The following is a 19,751-nucleotide window of genomic DNA, read 5'->3' as shown; positions in this document are numbered from 1 at the left end:
AGTGAGGATGTGCTTGTCAAGTGCCTGACTATAGTAAATGCTCAATAAATATTAAATATTGCTACCATGCAGAAAATAAAGTGTACCACAACCCTAATATCCAGGATAAAAAAATATCTCCAAAGAACATTACAATTCAAGTGTCCTCCTTTTGCCATTGTTACACAATTTCTTATAATGCTGAAGTGTCATTCTAGTTCGAATTTCATTCTTTCTCCCTCCTTATGTTTGACGGAAAGAGTTAAATTCCTTAGGCCCAATAACTGCTATTTCCTAACTTCCTAGCATACCCAATACGTGATGCTGACTTACCTGAAGTTTGTGATAACAGAGAAATGTGCTAATAGAGAGGATCTGGAGAAACAAGAGATTTTTCAAAATGATAGTATTAGAGGTTGACCAGTAAGAAAATGATGACAGCAAATATCCAAGGTCACTGATCAGAGTACATCCAGAAAAGGTAAATTTCAACCTTGGTTGTTCTCAACAGATGACCTAAACTAATGAAAGAAAATCAAGTGGTAGAGGTGTTCTCTACTCAGAGTTCTCCCACCATCTTGTCTTTAACTATTCTTTCTCAGCTCTTACTTTTAGGCAGATGACTCCCAGGTGTACTTCTCTAGGCTTGATCAATTTCTCAGCCCAGCATGCCACACCTTCAGTCTCTTCCAAGTCTCTGCTGGCTCTTTTCCACCTCTCTGTTGGAATCCCACTGGCTCAGCCTCTTGACCCAAAATATAATCTTAGCTTGTACTTTTAAACAATTGCCAGTCTTGTAGAGTCTATCCCTTGTATCTGTTGCTTTCTTTCAATTCTCTATGTCAATGTCCTGGATTAGGTCCTCATTGCTTCTTGCCATAGATTTCTAACTACTTTCCTTATATCCTACCATGAGCTGTAGAATTTATTGCCTTCTGTCCTTCCTTTTTCTCTTTTCCCTTTCTTTTCTCTTTTAATGTTACTATTTCCACAATTATTGTTCTTAAAGAACAATTCTGATGACATTATCTCCCTTCCCAGGAGCCACATTACCTTTGGAAGTAGCCCCCAAATCTTGGATCACATGGACCAAGTAAAATAAAAATATATTAGGGATCCCAAAATAGTGTTGTCAGTTCTCATCTTGCCAAGTAAGAGCATTAGAACCTCCTACCAAATTGCCATCTAGTCTTATCATCATTTCATAAAGGCCATTGCATTTGATTCCAAATGTAGGAAAGATACAATCCAACAATAAAGGAAAGACCTTTGAACAGAATGCATTTTTTTTCATTAAAAAAAAAAAAAAAAAACAACTTACACATTGTCTTTATTTTCTTCATTTCTCCCCAGTCTGGTGAAAACTTAGACTTAAACCACCACTGGCCCATGACCGGTTTTTAGGAATCACTGGCCCTACAGGGTAAAGTAAGAATTCTGAGCATAGCATTTAAGACCCAATCCATCTGGCCTATAGGAGGCTTTAGCTTGTGTAGGCAAAATGTAATTCTTTATTATTTCACAAATGCATTTTGAAAATTCCCTCTTCCCTGCCTTGCCCATTCTCTTTTGTCTAAATTGAAAGCTTCTTAATTTACTCCCCACTCCTTCCCCCTCAGTTCTCCAGGCATCCTTTTAAAGAACTAGCTCACATGCTGTTTTTCTCCCCACAGTGGTAATTCTCCTATTCATAATTAATCTCCCCTTTTGTTCTGTGCTCCATCACACTTGGACCTTTTTTACCTTTCAGAATCGACTTGCCATGTGTCACAGTGTTACTACTTATGCACAATTTCTCTATTAGTAGGAACTATGTCTTATATCCATTAATATGATGCATAGTAAGAATCTGTGGAAACTGGGTAGAGTTTGGGAATCTTATTTTTATAGGAAATGTAGTTTTTAGGAGATAGAAAAATAGTATTATTCATAGTTTCAATGGTCTAGTGATGGAAAACATTCCTCTGCCAAAGGAGCAAGATACTATAGGACTGAGGAATCCCAAAGAGCCAACAGAAAGGGGTGGGGAGAGGGAGAGTGACCCATCCAAAGGAAGGGCAAGTTTAGAATCCTGTGGTTATTTCTGTCTGGTTGGCAGTGGATAATATGAGCTGATGGTTGGTGAGAAAGTCCTAGCAGGAAGGCAGGTGGCCAGGTTTACCTAAACTGACTTGCAGGCTGACATTCCTATGCAGTCCTGCTCACTGATTAGGAGAAATGCCAAGGTAAGTGTAGGAGGCCGACAGGAAGACAAACAAGAGTCAAGCCATGTGCAATGGAATTAAAACAGAACAAAGCACAACACCCTTTTCTGGCAATGCATTTGATTCCAACATATTTATTCCAAAGAGAAAAGTGCTTTGTCAGTCTGACTAGGAAAGAATTAGCAGGCTAGAAGTGTGTTAATGATATTCCTCTAAATATGATATTTCTTGACTTTGATCTGGTTCACAGGTAACACCGTAGTGACGTACAGAAGTAGGGTGAAAGAAAAAAAAATGCGTGTATCCAAAAGGAAATAAATTCAGAGTTAAGCCAATTTTCCCTGTGACACATACACACGAAACACTAGGTTTCCAAGTGCCATTGAATTGGAAGTCTGGTAGATTAATAAGAAGGTCTATCTATCTATCTATCTATCTATCCATATATCATCTACCTTTCATCTATCTATTTAATTACATGTTTGGTAAATGATTTGCGCTTTCAGCCAACTTGCTATCCCTCACCCTGAAATTCTATGAGATCAGGAAGCTGCCACTATATTCATCTGGACAAAATGTTTCTTGTGGAATACTCTTAATTTGGCACCTGCTAATAGATATTGTGGCTGCTAATAGGTATTCTAGATTTGTTGCATAGATGCTTACAGGTGTATCTCCCTGACTGGCCTGCTACTGCATGAAGTAGAAAGAATACATTTAAGAAAATCCATAGCATTTATCTTGATTCACCATTGTGGGAGCAGAAGGCTGTGTAACAGTAATGTTTACAGGCTATGGTTTCAAATACTGTGGTATGCTTCATTGTGCTGGTGAAAAATATTGACCGTGAACATAATGAGTTGAGTAGGATCTGAACCATGTCAGACAATTGAGATTCTAACAGAGCACATGTTTTTTACAGAGGCTGCAAAGCTTTGTGTCTAGATATCTTCCTTTCTATGAATCAACAAACTGTACATAATGCACATGTTTACTCTTAGACTTGTTTTTCCACATAAATCATGCAATGATTAGGTGTAATTAAAAAAGAAATACAAACTACATTTCTAGAAAATGCCACTACTGATCATTTTTTACTCTGTTATTTGGAATTTGTATGCTAATCTCTAAGTGTATAAATATACGTGTGCCTAGATTACAGCATGTGATCAGATTTATGCATTTTTTTTTCTATCATATTAAGTGAGCATAGGACATAGCCCAGGCAGAGTGAAGGTATCCACCAGGGGCTGATGAATTTATCCAGTCTGATCAAAGTTGTCTTCCAAAAGACACAGGCAGGGCTTCATTGTTTTGCTTAAATTTTTGCTTTAGTTCTTTGATACAATCCCCTCTCAGGGGCCACCTATCATTCAACCAGTTAGCTAAGTCTGATGCGAACAATGAAGAATTTCACTTCTTTAATCTTCTGTCCGTATGAAGTCTACAGTGCGTGTGATATTGCAGGTTTTTTTAAGGGGAAATTTTAGAGTTGAGAGGTTCCTATTTGTTAGCATTTTAATGAACTTGGATTAATTTTCTTTTGGAAATACACTAAGTTACCTTTTATTAAAGACTGAATGTTTGTGTCCTCCCCTGCCAAGTCATATGTTGAAGCTTTAACCTCCATTGTGACTGTATTTGGAGATGGGACCTCTAAGAAAGTAATTACAGTTAAATGAGGTCATCAGGGTGGGGTTCTTATCTGAGAGGTTTAGATAAAATCAGTGTCTTTATAAGAAGAGACATTGGAGCTCTCTTTCTTTGTTTTCTCTCTCTCTCTCTCTCTCTCTCTCTCTCCCTCTCTCTCTCTGTGAATGCAGAACGAAGAGGTCATATGAGCACAGAGCAAAATGGCAACCACCTATAGACCAAGAGAAAAGGCTTCAGAAGAAAACCTACCTTGCTGGCACTTTGATCTTGGATTTCACAGCCTCCAAGACTGTGAGAAATAAATTTATGTTGTTTAAGCTACTCAGTCTATGATATTTTGTTATGGTACCCCAGGCGGACTAACATCCCTGTAAACTTGTACGAAATGTGAGAAAACACGAACGTTAGGGTCAAGGGTGGCTGTGGCACATTATCAGTGTGGCAATTAAGATCTCAGAAACTAGAGTCAGTCAGAACAGCTTTCCTGTTATCCTTGTTTGGTCACCTCACAAGACTTTCGTTTCCTCATTTGTATAATTGGAACAGTAATGGATTCTACTTAATGAGATAAATACAAAGATCATAGGAGTAAGAGAATCACAGCAGGCCTTAAGTGCTCAGTTAATATTAGTTATTATTACTATTATTATGACATGAAAATAGGCAAAACATTGTGTCAACTTCATGTACTGAAAATGAACAAATGTGTTTATTATCTTTTATAAACTAAAATCACAAACAGTATACTCATAAAAGATTTGGTACAATTCTGATTTAGTAGTGCAAATGAAACCGAGCTTTTCTTTTTATTTTGGAAGTGTACTGGTGGTAGAACTATTTTATTTTTCTGAAAAAAATTTTTTTTTTAAATTTTTTTTTTCAACGTTTATTTATTTTTGGGACAGAGAGAGACAGAGCATGAACGGGGGAGGGGCAGAGAGAGAGGGAGACACAGAATCGGAAACAGGCTCCAGGCTCTGAGCCATCAGCCCAGAGCCCGACGCGGGGCTCGAACTCACGGACCGCGAGATCGTGACCTGGCTGAAGTCGGACGCTTAACCGACTGCGCCACCCAGGCGCCCCTGAAAATTTTTAATGGTATACTAAAATGATTTTTTTTCAGGGTAGGTCAGATAGTGTGTTAAATACCTAATAACCTATTCCTTATTCTGAAGAATAATTACCTGTTTTATAGCCAGATATTCACAATCTCATTGAAAACAGCTTCTCAAAAGTGACACTGAAGTCACACAGCAAGTCTGTAAACACTGAGGCCTGTGGTGAATACCTGTGTTACAGTCAAAGCCATTGGAACACTGATGTCACATTAAAGAGAAATGGGACAGAACTAGAAGAAAGGGCTCCTCCAGTCAGTCCAGCCCTGCTGGAAAAGAGAAGCCTGCAAAGGTTCAGAGTGTGGTACATAAACTAAATAGCGGCCAATCTCGAATTTTGAAGGAATGCGCCTAACAAAACTCTGGATGTCTGTCTACTTGGAAATTCAGTTTTTTACTTCACAACTTGGCAAAATTCTATTTACTGTTAATAGAATTAAGAAGTGCAAAGGCAGTAAAAGAGAAAAAACAAAAAGTGCATCTTTTCCAGGTTTGTGGAAGATTTGTGGTTAATGGTTAATCGAACCCCACAAAAAAGTTTCTGATGTGGGGCAGTGGCAGGAGTCTTGCTTGAAATTGTGGCAATATTTCCACAAAAGTTTGTTACAGAATGCCCTTTCCTAAGAAACAAATGAGTTAAGGAAGAGCCAGGCAAATAATCCGCTAGCCTTTAGAATATTTAGAAGGGTAAATACTGCAGTGAATGGGGTTCCTTAAGTGAGGGTCTGGGCACAGCCCGAAGACTAATGAATTACTTAGTCTCTTTCACTCTGGAGACATTACTTTGATTAGCGTCTGGGGCTGTTGTGAAGGGACTCACAGTTTATGGCTTTGTCTTTTCCAGAGCTTTATAAGAGGTAAGACACATTGATCAGTATTTCTCACCAACTGAGTATATCTCCTCCAATGATCACAACTACAATTGACACCAAGCAATTTAGAGGAGGAACTAATTTAACCTTCAAGCATTTCAAGGTGCTTTTTAAACTGCTTAATGTAGATCTCGATATCACAATGATTGACAAAGTATTATCAGTGTCACCATAGGAACCAGAAGTGTTTTACATAGTCCCAAAAGGACCTGACACATTTTTCAAAAGACAGACCCCACTGATACCACCTGCTGTTAAGAGGTTTCAGTTCTTTGGTGTCTCTTATCTCCAGCAGTCCTTGATCTTCATATTTTAAGATTTGTTTCACCAGTGAGAGGAAGAAAGACCCTTTTCTATTATTCAATAGTTTCATTGTTTATCTCAGCCTTACAAATGACAGTTGAGGTGACTGCCGATTCCATTTGGTTTCTGGTATGGCTGTAGTTCATGACCCTTCTAACAGGCTAGCTAGAATGCTGCCTGTGAGCCCAGGATGCTTCGTGTAGATCAGGCACTGAAGGGCAGATTAGAATTGAAAGCCAGAGTCCTATTGTAAACACAGATTCTCCCTTTATGATGAACTCTGGGCAGTTGGGACCTGCACAATATTTTTCTTAAACCTTGAGAGCAGAATCTCCAGGATAGAAAGCAAAGGGCCTATGTTTCCTGGAGGCCATGATTTAGGATTCCAAAATGTATATTTGTTTTCCCCTGATATTCCCCACAATGAAATTTGCAGGATCAGCCATGCCCTCCTCTGAATCCTGGAGGCAGATATATTTCTTAGGGTGAGTAAATAAACATAAAAAATCCGAGCAAATATCACTTCATAATTCCTTTGGTGCTAAATTCCATGTGCTCTGAAGCTCTTTCTTGGGTTTGGATAGAAAAGTTTACATTTTTGCCAGGCATTTTTTTTTTAAGTGAATTAAGGCAAGAAAATGAGCTAGAATGAAGTTGGACGAAGCTATTGAGTCTACAGCCCTTCTACAGTGTGACTTAGGCATTCTTGCCTAATCAATGCTGTTAATTAGTCTCATTTGGTGACCAGTGTGGGCAAACATTCCCCTGATGTGGGAAGTGACTTTGAGGTCAGAATTATTCAGACTATGTTGTCCCAACCTTTTGTTTTGAAAAATTGGAAGCCTGAAGAAATGTTGAAAGAATAACACAATGAACACCCACATACACATACACTCATATGTAAATACACATAAATAAATACATTCACTTATATTCACAGATGGTTAAATTTTATAACATTTGTGTGCTCTTTATTATCTACCTTCTATCTATGCATCTATGTATCTATCTATGTAAATATATATCCTTTCCAGTTTCTTTTTTTCCTTTTAGCCACTTGATTTAAAATTTTTTTTAATGTTTATTTATTTTTGAGAGAGAATGTGAGTGGGGGAGACACAGAATCTAAAGCAGGCTCCAGGCTCTGAGCTTTCAGCACAGAGCCTGACACAGGACTCGAACTCACAAACCGTGATATCATCACCTGACCCAAAGTTGGACACTTAACCGACTCAGCCACCCAGAGCCACTTGAAAATAAAGTATAACATCATGTTACTTCTCCTATAAATACCTCAGTATTTACCACCCAAGAATAAAGACATTTTCCTACGTTATCACAATGCCATTTTCACTCTCAAGAATTTAAAAAGTGGTATAATATACAATAATATCTAATAGCACATATTAAAAATTTTAATTGTTCTTTAAATATCCTTCATAGTTTTTTAAAAAATCCAATCAAGTTTCATGTTTTACATTTAGTTGTGATATATTTTCAGTCTTCCTTAATTTGGAAACAATTTTTGTCTTTTATGACAGAAACATGTTGACGAGTGTAGTCCAGTTGTCTTTGAATATCTCACAGTTTGGATTTTACTGGCTGTTTCCTCATGATTAGATTCTAGAAATGTTGACAATACTACATAGGTGGCATTGTATACTTCCCATTTCATCATCTCTGGAGCCACAAACACTAAACTTAATCACTTGGCTAAAGTAGTTTATGAAAGCTCTCTTTCACAAAGGCACTCTTTATCCTTTTAGAAATTAACTAACTAATGAGGTAATTCTTTGGTATCATATAAATAATAAGAATATTCTGTTTTCCAGCAAACTTTCACCAAATGATTTAGCATGAATGGCTTCATCAAGGATGGAGATACACACACACACACACACACACACACACACACACACACACACACGTAAATGCAAAACTCATTTTTCTACTTACAATGGGGGGGGTGGTGAATAATGAAGGCTTAAAAGAAGAGAATACACTCTCTTACTTGCTTGCACTTGCAATTTCTACAGAATCACCTTCCATCCATTTCTCACTAGGCACCAACTCTGTAAAAATTACATAGATTAACCAAAGGGGCAATTTTATTAACATAAATTTATTTTGTAATTTCAAATGTATAGCATTTGCTTATTATTAATTCAGTTTGTGAGATCTATGAGCCTGTTTTAATGAATGTAATGACTTGATATTGGGGTCTCTGGATGGTATTTGCAGTCATGTAAGTTTCAACACCCAACTTCCAGTTGGATTCTGTTTGATTGTTCAGTAGAAAAAAATACCAATTTTGTAAAACATAGCAGCTTATTGTGAAGTCTCAAGATTTTTTTAATGTTTATTTATTTTTTAGAGAGAGAGAGAGAGGGAGAGAGGGAGAGAGAGAGAGAGAGAGAGAATGAGTAGGGGGAGGGGCAGAGAGAGAGGGAGACAGAATCTGAAGCAGGCTCCAGGCTCTGAGCTGTCAGCACAGAGCCCGACCCAGGACTTGAACTCAGGGACAGTGAGATCATGATCTGAGCTGAAGTAGGATGCTTAACTGACTGAGCCACCCAGGTGCCCCTCAAGATGTTTTTAATAACCTTCTCTGGAAGCCTGAGAGGATGTAAATGGAATTTTTTAAATTTTGAGTTGCATGGAACAACAATATTTAAAAATTGCTTGTATTCTTGGGGCGCCTGGGTGGCGCAGTCGGTTAAGTGTCCGACTTCAGCCAGGTCACGATCTCGCGGTCCGTGAGTTTGAGCCCCGCGTCGGGCTCTGGGCGATGACTCAGAGCCTGGAGCCTGTTTCCAATTCTGTGTCTCCCTCTCTCTCTGCCCCTCCCCCGTTCACGCTCTCTCTCTGTCCCAAAAATAAATAAACGTTGAAAAAAAAAAATTAAAAAAAAAATTGCTTGTATTCTTAATCAATAAGTAGAAGTCTGATTAGAAGTCATTTAAACCTAAAGTGATGGTTAGAGCTAATCACAATTTAACATTACCAATATGTTATGGATTTGCTTGTTGTTGGAAAAGTGACATAAACGGATGTACCTAAGTCTTGCCTGGCATGTAATTTAAATTTAACCACATTTGTTGTCATAAAAATGTATATAGTTTTTGTTCGAGTGGACTGGTACAGGCCTGATTTTGAACAAGATTAGGTTAGAAATAAAATATTCTTGTTCAGTACCATATTCCAATGTGCATGAAGAGAATACAAATGAGCTTCACATAAAAGTACTGGACCACATAGCACTGATCAAGGGTTTAAAGTTTTCCATTGTGTTAAAAGCCAGAGATCTGTGATGGCCTACAGGCCTCTGTTCCTCTGGCTTCTTCTCTTTCGATTTCCCTCCAGTCTTAGGGCCTTCGCATCTGCTATCGTCTGGCTGCCTCTCCGCTCCCTTGAAGTCTTTATTAAACCACGTCTTCTCAGACAGATGTATTCTAATCTCCTGATTGATTCTGTAGCTCCTGCTTAATTTTCCTTTGTTACCCTTATACAATTTTAGTATGTTATATAATTTACCTTTTTTGTTTCTTTTTTAATTTTTTTTTCTACCATGACTAGAATATAAATTTACTGGAGGGCAAGGATTTTTGACTGTTTCTGTTCATTCCTGAATTCTGAGCCTTGAGGACTCTTCTCGACATATAATATGCACTCCATGAATATTTGTTAAATAAGCAGTGTAAAATAAAGATATACATGTTTGTATATAAAATATATAATGTTTACTTTGAAAAGTGAAAGTCAGATCAAATGTTTGCAAGTTCTCTGAAGGGCTACATAGAATTCTAGGGTTTTCCAGGCCCAGTCTGAAATCAATTGCTAAATACTGTGTTCTTCCCCTTATTTCTAGAAACTGAAAGTTGTGTAGGAAGCCCAGGAGTGAGGAGGGGAAGCACACTCAAATGGTTTCTTTCAACAAAAGGTATCACAATGCATCACTGCTACTTTCCAACATTCTCGCCTGTTTGATTCAGTTCTGAATATAAATAAAAATTTTATAACCACCTATTTCTCCCTCTAATACAACTTAAAGCTGCATCATTAAGAAATTACTAGACTAGTTTTCTCTTCCTAAGCTTACATAGACTGTTAGACCTGGAATGGCTTTTAGTCATCATCAAATACAAATGCCTCATTTCCAGGTGAGACATCAGGCCTCAAGAAGTTGCATCTTGCCCCAAATCATCTAGCTGATTCGTACAAACCAACAGAGATTAAAACCAGGTCTTCTGCTGCCCAGTTGAGTTCTCTCTTCAATGTGTGCATGAAATGACATGCTCTGTTTTTATACAATATGGAGTCATTTAGAAATCGAACAATAGCTCAATAGCTCATCCTTCATAAAAAGGGATGGCTTAGAGAGAAGACCACATTTAAAGGACATGCTCACTGTCTTCTCGCACTGAAAGGCCAGTCTTCTATCCAGTTGTTCAGATGAGGAGTCTAAGAACCCACTCAAATGCTATTTTCATCACCATTGCATTTAGGTTCACATAAGAACTTGGCATTCTTTAAAAGAAATTTTTTTTTTTTGCCAAGGAAGAGAGAAGTACACAAAACTTGTAATAAGAATTGAACTTAAAAAGGGGAATATCATGCAATTTTCTTTCTGTTGCACTAATGAAAGCAATACTGACAAAATAGAATTAACAGCATGTCAGCCGATAAGCTCTCCAATATCCTCCAATAAATTGTTTGTGCTGTGGTAGAGAGCTTCAAAGCAGGTAAAAATGTGGAGGGGATCTGAATATAATTATGTTTAAGTGTAGTTTTCAAGATTAAATACTCTCTGGTTTCCAGAGTCTCATTAGTTTCATTTTTCAAAATATGTAGGAAAAGAAATATAAATGTGGTTTTTTTAGGAGTGAAAAATCACCATGAAGTTTTAGTTGGGAAGAAAATCAGTTTTTTATTTTTTATATTTTTTATTTTTTAAGTTTATTTATTTAAGAGAAAGAGCATGCACACGTGCGTGCATGAGCGAGGGAGGGGCAGAGAGAAAGGGAGAGAGAGAATCCCAAGCAGGCTCTGTGCTGTCAGCCCAGAGCCTGATGTGGGGCTCAAACACATGAAACATGAGGTCATGACCTGAGCCAAAACCAAAAGTCATGTACTTAACCAACTGAGCCACCCAAGCACCCTGAAAATCAGTTAAAAAAACAAACAAACATTCAGATCCATATACTTACTTAATGTTCTAAAACCTGTATCTAAATATCCAAATAATTTGTAGAAAAGCTAAAATAAAAAACTTCAAAGGAAGTATAAGTTTGTGAAGATGTGTCCTCATATCTTATCCTGACCCAAGTCTCTCTCTGGGGTGTGAAGGAAAGCCTCAGACTGGGAGGGCTGTGGGAGGATGCAATTATACCCGGATTTGTGGAGTACATACCTGCACTTGGTTTTCTTTTTGTGTCATCAGCCAAGATCCTGTCAAGTAAAGATAAAAATGCATTTTTGCTCATGTACACTTAAGTAATTTTAATGTTTTCAGGTTTGTTCATTTAAAGTCCTATTTTTATTTTACCTTTCTATCTTTTTTCCCAATTTCTTTTCCTTGGAAATAAAAACAACACACAAGAATATATTAGAGATATAAAGAATGTAACAATATTGGAGAATATGGAGTGAACCAGATACCTCCTTCTGGATCCTGCTTTCTGCCCAACCCCACCCCTCTCCTCAAACCTCTCGATTCTCACTTTATGCTCAGAAGCAAATCTCTGTAATGGTTTTGTTTTTCTTCCAGGGGCTGAATTTTAAAATGGAAGGGAGAATGGAGAAATATTAAAACAGGCTATTAAAAGTCTAAATACACATAGATGCTTAGTATCCCCACTGGAAATATTGCACTGCCATTAGAAGTACAAAATCATAAAATTACTTTGGAAAGCCATATAATATAATTTACTGAAGTTGACTTAGCCATACCCTATAAAACTTTTGGGATTAGAAATGAGACAAGAATTCTTGCACTCACCACTTCTATTCAACTTCATACTATAGTTCTTGCCAGAGCCATAAGGTTTAAAAAAGAAAGTATGATTGGAAAATAATAAATAAAATTGTCATTATTAGTAGGTGATACATTTCTTCATGTAGAAATCCCAGGAGTCTACAGATATGGTCGGTATAAAAACAACCGATTTTATTTCTAACTAACAAAGACTATAAAATTTAAAAAAAATTTAAAAACAATTTAAACGCCCTTTATAAATAGCATCAAAAGTTTCAAGTACTTAGGCAAATCCTCAAAAAAGAAAACTAGAAAACATTATTGAGACAATCATAGACTTAAATAAATGGAGGGATGTTCACTGATGAAAAGTTTCAACATTTTAAAGATATCAGTTTTCCCTAAATGGATCTATAGATTCATTGCCTTTCCACTCGAAAGCTCAGTGTTTTATCTTTGTGGAAATTAAACAGCTGATTCTAAAATTTATATGGAGAATCAGAGGGCCCAAAAGAGCCAAGACAATTTTTAAGAATGACAAAGTTGAGAGATACAAACTACTGAATATCAAGCTTTAATATGAAGTTAGAACAATTAAGACACCGATATTGTACAAAGTATAAATGAAAACCCAGGAGGAAACTCCTACGTGGATGATCTGTGATACAGCCAGCACTGCATAGCAGTGGGGAAAGAACAGTTCTTTCAATTAATGGTGAGGGTGTATTCAGTGTCTGCACGCAGTGGGGGCAGGAACTTGACAACCTCCCCTCTTCTCAGCCTACTCAGCACACAAAGCAATTCCAGATGGATTGTCGTTATAAATGTGAAAGGCAAGAAACAGGGCATTTACAAGATAACATATGGGAGTACCTTTTCGACCTCAGGATAATCAAAGATACCTTTTGTTTTTTTTTGTTTTTTAATATTTATTTTACTTTATTTTAGACAGAGAGAGAGCGAACAGGAGAGAGGGGCAAAGGGAGAGAGGAGATAATCTCGAGCAGGCTCCAAGCTCAGCGCGGAGCCCCACATGGGGCTGGTTCTATCTCACGACCCTGAGATCATGACCTGAGCTGAAATCAAGAGTCTGATGTTCAACCCACTGATCCACCCAGGTGCCCCATAGATGAATGAAAGATTTCTTAAACACAACTGCAAAAATCACTAACTATAAAGGATAAGATTGAGAAATTAAAATATATTAAAAGTAGAAACATCCATCAAAACATCTTTTTATCTTTTTTTTTTTTTTTTTTTTTTTTTTAGAGATAGAGACATGACTGGGGGAGAGAGGCAGAGGATGAGAGAGACAGAGAGAGAAAGAGAATCTCAAGCAGATTCCATGGAGTCTGATGCGGGGCTCAATCCCAAGATCCTGAGATCATGACCTGAGTGGAAACCAGAGTCTGATGCTCAACTGACTGAGTCACCCAGGCACCCACAAAACATCCCTTGAATAGACTGAACAGGTAAGCCATTGTCTATGGCTTGTTTTAAAAAACAAGAACTATGAATGTTTTTATTCCATCAACACCTATTTTGCTTATATTTTTAGCTAGGATCATCCCTGACATTTATTTTCAAAGGTTAATTAAGCTGATTTTTATTTTTTTTAAATTAAAAAAAAATTTTTTTAACGTTTATTTATTTTTGAGACAGAGAGAGACAGAACATGAACGGGGGAGGGTCAGAGAGAGAGGGAGACACAGAATCTGAAGCAGGCTCCAGGCTCTGAGCTGTCAGCACAGAGTCCGACGCAGGGCTCCAACTCTCGGACCGTGAGACCATGACCTGAGCTGAAGTCGGATGCTTAACCGACCAAGCCACCCAGGTGCCCCAATTAAGCTGATTTTTAAATGTTTTCTATTTTTTCACAGATTATCATTTTTCGGTTTTCAGAGTTTCTTCCTTTCACTGTTTGGTTTTTCGAAATGTTATGATTATTGCTTGTTCATTTCACACTGGTATTTAAACTTCCTATTTTCCCATTTGTGTACGAAGTTTCTGATTAGAGCAACTTCCCTCCAGTTATCGTATAAGAGGGTTAGTTTGTGCCTCTAGGGTGCGAAGTGCAGGGAATATGTCTTCAGTTTGTGAGTTCCTCTTGCTCTTGGTAAATACCATGAACCTGGGGCTTTCCTCTGCCTCTGCAAACCGTTTCCTGCATTCAATGCTTTAGTCCAGAAATAAATGTTTCTCTTATTTCTCAACTATTGCTCAGCATAAGCAGAAGTGGAAGAGGGTGCTTATCTACCACGTTGCTACATGTGTGTTCTCCAGCTCTCCTGGTGATCACCACCAAGTCCTATCCACTTTTTGGATCTATTTACTCTTCATTTGGAGCACCATTCAAATTCCATAGAATTCTTCTCCTTTCCATGTTTCAGCCTATGTTTTCTCCAGTCTTCACAGCTGTTTTCAGGGGCATGTTATCTATGTAGTCCCCTAGGGCCTAGCACTTAGAAGAGCCCAATACTTGGTTTAATGTTGTCATCTTGAAATTCTTAATAATTTTTAAACAATGGTGCTGGATTTTTATTTTGCACTGGGCCTTCCCAATCATGAAGCTGAGCCTGTCTAATATGGCTTTCAATACAATATGGATTCCTTAATTGCTTTTAGGGTTCCTTAAACATTTTATTATGCTATAATATTTTTTCCTATATCTAATGCAATTATACATTTTTATTTTTTATTTTGTAAGCTTTATTGAGGTATAAAAATCACTTACTGTAAGTGTACAGTACAAATGATTATTACTCAGTTTATAGAGTTATGTGACCATCACAACAATCAAGTTCTAAAATATTTCCATCACTCCAAACAGGTTTCATGTGCCCATTTCTAGTCACTCCCTGTTCTCATCACCAGCTCCAGCACTTTTTATATTTTAAAGGAACTTTTAAAAAATATATAAATTCTTAGTGTGTGTGTGTGTGTGTGTGTGTGTGTGTGTGTGTGTGTGTATGCTAAATTTCTCCTCAAGGAAGATGAAGAACTTTGAAGGGAATGATAATCTTCAAAAAGGGACCTGAGTAGCCAGTCAACTTTCTCTTCTTTTCCTCTCTAATAGGTAGTTAGTAAGAGACCATTTTGTGTGAATTCAAGTCTGATGACAAGATAGTGAATAGAATCTGTTTACAGTTAGGAACTTCTACTTAAAGAAAACCTATTTGTTCTTGTTTTCTTTTGGATTAAAAAAAATTATTTGAAATAATATAAACATACTACTTAAAATCATAAACTGTTTCATTGGTAAACTCAATAAAACAATAATTAGAGAGAGATATATTTTTTTTTAATTTTTTTTTTCAACGTTTATTTTATTTTTGGGACAGAGAGAGACAGAGCATGAACGGGGGAGGGGCAGAGAGAGAGGGAGACACAGAATCGGAAACAGGCTCCAGGCTCTGAGCCATCAGCCCAGAGCCTGACGCGGGGCTCGAACTCACGGACCACGAGATCGTGACCTGGCTGAAGTCGGACGCTTAACCGACTGCGCCACCCAGGCGCCCCTAGAGAGAGATATATTATACCAAGCAGACATTTATATCATTCTTCTTTTGGTTTTAATATGTATAAAAATGTTTACTTTTTCTGATTATAAAACTCCTAAACGGTTATATTTATTGATATGCACAATATAGAGAAAAACAAAATATCCAATTATCCTATACTGTATCACATTTTTCCTAATATTTTTCTTTGCATATATGTGTTTACCTAGTGGGTTTTTATTTTTGTTTCAATATGGGATCATAACTCATATACAATTTTCTCCTTGTTGTTTCCTATGTACATGATCATATATACATATCCATAACTATTTGTCAAAAACATAATTTATCTGTGAGTGACAGCTAACGTTGGCCAAAGAAAGAGCTGAGAGGCAGGGTGTTAAATACTGGACTGAATGTGAGAGTAATTTGGCACATATTTGTGATTCAGATCTTTCTAGACGGCTCTGTAGCAAGATGACTGACTCAAGGTGATAAAAATTCTTTTGTAGGCCACCCCATTATAGAACTCTAATAAAGGAGCAAGCTAAAAAAGGTAGAAGATGCTTTTAACTAATTTACTCAGGCAATCCCCATTTCATAAATATGATTTCTTTCTACATATTTCTTTTCTTTCCGTTCTCTTCTTTTTTTTTTTAATATGATTCCATTTATTTGAAATGTCCATAATAAGCAAATCCATAGAGACAGAAAGTAGATTAGTAGTTTCCAGAGGCAAGGGGATGGAGAATGATTGCTAATAGATAACAGTTTAATTTGGGGATGATGAAAATGTTCTAGAACTAGATGGTTGCACATTGTGAATAAACTCAAAAATCACTGAGTTGTACATTTTTAAAAGATGAATTTTTGGAATATGAATTATATATATATTTCTTAATATATTTACATTATAGTATTTATTTGTATGTTTCCGCTTCATCGTTATTCCTAAAGATTAGATCTATACTTAATGCAGTTCTTAACACATAGCAGGTGTTCAGTTAAAAGTTTACTGGTGAAACAATGAGGAAGAGATGAAAACAACGTCCTGTTTTTGTTCTTAATCACGATTTAGGCCACTGAATAAGCTAATCTCCCTGGATGCAGAAAGCAGAAAGATATATAGTATAATTAGATAAGTCCTATAAAGACATATAACAGCACTTGGCAAGGTGCCTGGCACATAATGAGAATATCATTACTAATAAAAATAATCTGCTTCCCTAAAAGTGAGAAGCCTGAGCACCCAACACTGGAGGCCAGGAACAAGTCATGGATGCAAATGGCTAGCAATTGTGACTCATACACGCAGGGGTGGGGACAGGCATAGGCCTTCTCTGCTTTGGTTTGTCCAATTGGAAACTTCCTTGGAGAACCCCTCGGGCCACCCTTCTTTTCATCTGCAGATATATTATTGAACATTGTAGCTCAGTCCTGTCAGTTGAAATTACATTAGGAGGAGTAGGAGATGCTCTGTAAGGAGAAAACAGGATTTGGCAATTTGATTTCAGGAAGACTAGAAAGGTCAGAGATGGAAGGCCAAGGTGGAAGAAAAAGGGCTTTGAGCTTTGGCAGTGAGAACCAACAATCAGCAAGAATATAGCAGTTACGGAAGTATAGGAGTAATGTCTTCTCTAAGAATCATCAACATGATAGAATTTTGTTTTTTTGAAAAGGTGGGAGATACACTGAATTGTCTAAAAGAAATGGTTTTGGGTGATTTTGCTGTTGTCATATGATTTCTAATTAAAATAGTCTTTTTAGCTCATCAAAACAATTTTCCTTACTTAGTAAAACTAAAAAGTTATTTTATTGTCCCCTTACTGTTTTTCATTACAGTTTTGTCAAATTGTATCCAAAGCTGCTTTTAAAAACAGTGCTAAAATTTTTATGCTTTAAATAAAATCTGTTGCCTTTTTATAAGCAATTGGCAATTATGTAAGAATTGAACCAAATAAATATACATACGTGGGGTTTTCTAGAATACAATTTTTACACCCAGTCACTTGTTTGTTTTACAACTAGTTATCATGTCATATTTTGTTGGTTGTTTGAAGAGGAAAAGTTTTTTTTTTTTAAACCAAATATGGTTCTAAATAAACAGACACATAAGCCTGCAATAAAATCCTGTAATCTTGTTCATTAAGTGTTTATTATTATGTGTTTCGTGTCTGACCCTGTACGGGTTACCCAACATTCTGAGCTGTAATTTCCTATAAAATGTATAAAGTGAAAATAAGAGTATCCTGTTTTCAGAGGTCTTATGAGGATTAAATGAGAAAATGAACTTCAGTGTTAAGCATAGGACTTGGCGCATAGTAAATGCTCAATAAATAGTTTTTAGAAAATTACTTGAGTGTGTGAATGTGAGAAACAGTCCAGCAGGCATTGTTTTCCTGACAGATTGTGTTTATAGGACTGCACAGGAAGATTATAAACATCTGTGCCTTGGTTACCATTTTCCTGATTTATATAACCATGTGGATTTTGTCATTTGCAACTAATCAGACACAGGCAGTGCCATCTACACTGTACAGATGGTTTCTTCAATCCATCAGCAATGCCTGGGTGTGGCAATGCCTGGGACAGGGCACATTAAAAGTTAGCAGCAAGAAAATTTGACCTTTTGAATTTTGAGACTCCTGGAATATTTTTAAACTCCTACATGCTTCACCTCTGATACTGGAAGAGTTGATCTTTCTATATATATATTACATATATATATATATATATATATTACACACACATATATATATATATACACACACATATATATATTTATTATATATACATATATGTAATATATATGCACACATATATTTATTATTTGTTATTATATATTTATTATTTATTATTATTATTTTTACAGAGTTAGCATAATCAGGGCTGCTTGACTCATTAGGGAATGTTTTGAGTCTGTGATAGGAAGGAAGCAAGTAGGAAAGGTTGAGACAGTTAAAAAACACAACTTAATGTCTGCTTTACTGCTCATTTTAATTACTATAATATTAAGAAAATGTAGTGGTAAGAGCAGAATTTTTTTGAAATAGTCTACCTGCAAAAGTGTTATATTCTCGTTGTAGACAAATCAGAAAACACAGAGAACAGGAAAAAAAATTCTTATAATCCTTCCATCTAAAGATGACTACCCTTGACATTTTGATAATATCCTTCATTATGATTATTTATGTACATATATACACACATGAGCATGTATATACATGCATACACATACATGTATATTTTGCAAAAAATGGAATCGCGTCGGAAAGGATTTTGTCACTTGATTTTCCCACTTAGTGAAATATTCCTAAAATTCTTTCACATGATTTTAATGTTCTTCTTTATGATTCTTTTAAATAGATGTTAATAATTCACTGCAGAAACAAAATGTTATTTCCTGAATGTCCTAATTTTTGAGAGTTAGTTTCCAATTTTATTGCTATTGTTAAACAATCACTATTAAACAGTTTTTAGCTAAAAGAGAAAATTTTGAAAGGAATTGAGTGAGTAGCATATACAAGCTCTATATTCTAGCAAGATTATCCCCATAAAATTATTATATTTGAAATCACTTACCAGCATTAGAGAACAACACAGGGGAATAAAAACAAGCTTCTAAGACAAAATACATTTAAACAGAAGCTACAACCTCCATAGAATAGAGAGAGAGGGAAATATGGATTCATGCTGAGTTTCTCAGTACAGGCAATTCTCGCTTTGAACAGGAGTGCAGGACTGTGAAAACAGCCATGCTGATTGCAACCATACAAAGTAATACTCATAATGAATGAGAAAATGTAAGATTGTTCCATGACCTTTAAAAATTTCTACCAAAAATTGAAAATTCTCTATCTGTTATAAAGGTACTATTGGGGCATCTGAGTGGCTTAATCAGTTAAGCATCCACTTCAGCTCAGTTCATGATCTCAAGGTTGGTGAGTTAGAGCCCTGCATTGGGCTCTGCGCTGACAATGAGGACCCTGCGTGGGATTCTCTCTCTCTCCTTCTTTCTCTATGCCCCTTCCCCACTTGCACTCTCTCAAAATAAATAAATAAACTTAAAACACATAAAAGTACTTGTATAATGAAATTAAAAAGAATAACAAAAGTAATGCTTATTCAGTATATTGTAATGTAACATATTA

At 36.5% G+C, this 19,751-nt stretch overlaps 1 long non-coding RNA gene across 1 annotated transcript in view; it reads right to left on the bottom strand.

Annotated features, from left to right (window-relative positions):
• LOC123608867 overlaps positions 1-19,751 on the bottom strand; it is a 101,036-nt gene that overhangs the window by 60,436 nt on the left and 20,849 nt on the right. Inside the window, exons 3-4 of the long non-coding RNA XR_006717482.1 lie at positions 11,537-11,574; positions 8,083-8,198 (exon numbers count right to left, since the gene is read on the bottom strand). This is a non-coding gene — a long non-coding RNA (uncharacterized LOC123608867). The remainder of the gene's footprint in view (positions 1-8,082; positions 8,199-11,536; positions 11,575-19,751) is intronic.

Source organism: Leopardus geoffroyi, chromosome A1 (assembly GCF_018350155.1).
Source record: "Leopardus geoffroyi isolate Oge1 chromosome A1, O.geoffroyi_Oge1_pat1.0, whole genome shotgun sequence".
NCBI lineage: Eukaryota > Metazoa > Chordata > Mammalia > Carnivora > Felidae > Leopardus > Leopardus geoffroyi.
Note: the sequence above shows the minus strand (reverse complement) of the source record. Positions and strands in the feature narration are given on the sequence as shown.